We start from the raw sequence: 2,622 nt of genomic DNA, 5'->3' as shown, positions 1-2,622 counted from the left end.
CTCTCCCCCCCCCCCCCCCCTCATGGCATGCTAGCACCTATGAAGAATGCAATCAACTGGGCCTCAAGAGCCCCAAATGCTTGGGCTGATAAACCAGCAGCAATCGCAAGTGCCTCAGGAGGTTAGGGTGGTGTGGTGGACAAGTACGAGAATGAGTATGAGTGTGTTTGGATACGTGGTGCTGTGTTTTTTAAAATTTTAAATTATTTTTTATATTTTTAGATTATTTTATATATTGATACATAAAATAATTTTAAAAAATAAAAAAATAATCTTAATATTTACTTCATTAACAATACTTTTTTAATAATTTCCTTCACTATTCTGTTAGCTCTATTTCAAATTATATAAAATTCTGCAGCTTCCAATGCAGGGATAATTTTATAAGCATGAACAGTAAGCAAAATAATAAATATTGTATTGTTAAATAATTGTAAATGTAATAATTATCTTACACGAATAAATGGGACAGGCAGAGCAACCAAAAAGACTGCTTTCATTAACGTCCTGATCCTTGAAGCTTAAAAAAGAAAGACAATTCCATCAATCCATCTGCAGCTTTCAAGGCCGAGCGTATCAATCAGCCTGTCAGTCTCTTTGATACGACAAGATCTTGAATTTATGAGAGAGCTGGCAGCATGCATTTATTTAGTTCCTTCAATCTTCTTTTAGCCCAAGAATCCAGCTTTTTTTCACGTTTCTCTCTTCAATTCCACTCAATATCCATAAGGGTGCATCCTGTTCACTGCTTCGAGTCCGAGACAATGGGGCTATCAGTAGTCAGTAGGATGGAGGATTTCGTAGGCTTTTTGGACCTGGGTTTTTTTCTTGTTTCTTGTAAATTGCAGTAGTGTCATAATTAATGATATAAAGATTCTGAGGTACTGAGAAGTGAGCTAGTTTCTGTATTTAACCTAACTTGTCAGGACATGCCTTCTTTGTCCTAGAAACTGTGCTTCCATACCCTGTGATACTCGAATCCTCACTCTGTTTGCCTTTGAAAGCCTCACCTTCGCAGTCTTGGTGAGCTGCTGTCCTGACCTGTTGTGTGACAGAGTGTGCTTGTTTTCTTTATGAATCAAATCCCTTTTGAGGTCTGCATGCTTGACTTCTTGGAGAGCAGGATTATGATTTCGCCAAGCAAATAAATTCATCGGCCTCTGGGCTTTTGACGTAACTGATTCAGATCTCTGGTTTTCATAGTGGGCTAGGCCGATTCATAGAAACTTATCTGGCAGGAAAGGCAAGTGTTCTTTCAAAAAACTTTCAATTTAATCAAACATATAAACTTCAATAATCATCAATTAATCTGTGTGACTAAATTTAAATAAATAAAATCCAGAATAATATTGAATTTCTTTACGGGTTTATTATTTTATTTCTACTTTTTAGATTTAAAACATGAAAAAAAACTTTGACAAAGCTTTCAAGTACTATAACTTATACAAATATCTATCCATTAATTAACCCTAGCAAATAGAGGTTATGAAACATTCCATGAAACCCCATGAATAGTAACGAACAATATTTAAAAGTTTTACTGCATTTGTGTGTACTAATTGTTTTTTATTTAAAAATATATAAAAATAATTTTTATATATATATTTTTTTGTTATATTTGACATGAAACCCATCATAACTACTGAAAAGCATTAAAAAAAACACCGAATCAACACAAAAACTATTTAAACGCAAGATAAAACATTATCGATAGCTATCTTCTACATTTTCCATGAAACATGGAAAGGTTTGTATCTATTCACACCACCTAAAAGCTACACCAACACCTTGCACCGATACGCTTCACATGATCCAGATATTTTCTTTCTTGTGTGAATTGCAATTTGCAGTATATGTTAAACAGCTATATTCTTTCAATAACATAGCTTTACTAGCAAAACTCTGTATTCAGGGGTTCTACGACCGTGTTGGCCTAAATTTAGTGAAGATGCATGCCTATTTCTGCACTCGTCCTATGCTAAAGCCTAAAGACTTGGACTTTGACGTTGAGAGAATTGATCATATTTTCAAACTCGAATCCCGTGAATTGCGTGTCGAGACTAGAAGCTTGGCTGGAAACATTTTCTTCCAGCTTTGCCCGGTTTGACATGAAGAATATTACCATCAAGTAAATGCAATGGGCATTCATCTAATTCCGAGTGAATGGATTGATATATCATTTAATTACGAGGGTAGTGCCGCCATAAAGTATTTATTTACGTGAAATTACTTGTTTGGTAAATTATTTTTTTTTATTTAAAAATATTGAATTAACTTTTTAATTATGTTTTTATGAATAATTTTGTTCTATTAATATAAACAAATATAAATTATCTGAAATTATATTTCTCAAGTGCTCCAATTACCTCAATGATCACTCTTGTAGGTTGTTCAATACAAATATTAGTGAAGATTATAAATGAATAAAAAAATATATTTATCTTATATTGAAAAGAATTACACTTTCTTCTAATGTTTCTAAGTATAGGTTTTTATTGTGTAGTAAATTAAATCATACTAGATAAAGTTTTCCATTTGACTTTCTAATGTTATTATATAAATATTTAAAATATCAAAATATAGCATTTAAAACTTTTAATTTAATATGAACAGTTATACTGT

Source organism: Populus euphratica, unplaced genomic scaffold (genome assembly GCF_000495115.2).
Source record: "Populus euphratica unplaced genomic scaffold, PopEup_1.0 scaffold182.1, whole genome shotgun sequence".
NCBI classification, from domain to species: domain Eukaryota; kingdom Viridiplantae; phylum Streptophyta; class Magnoliopsida; order Malpighiales; family Salicaceae; genus Populus; species Populus euphratica.
The sequence above is the reverse complement of the archived record's forward strand: the minus strand, read 5'-3'. Positions refer to the sequence as shown.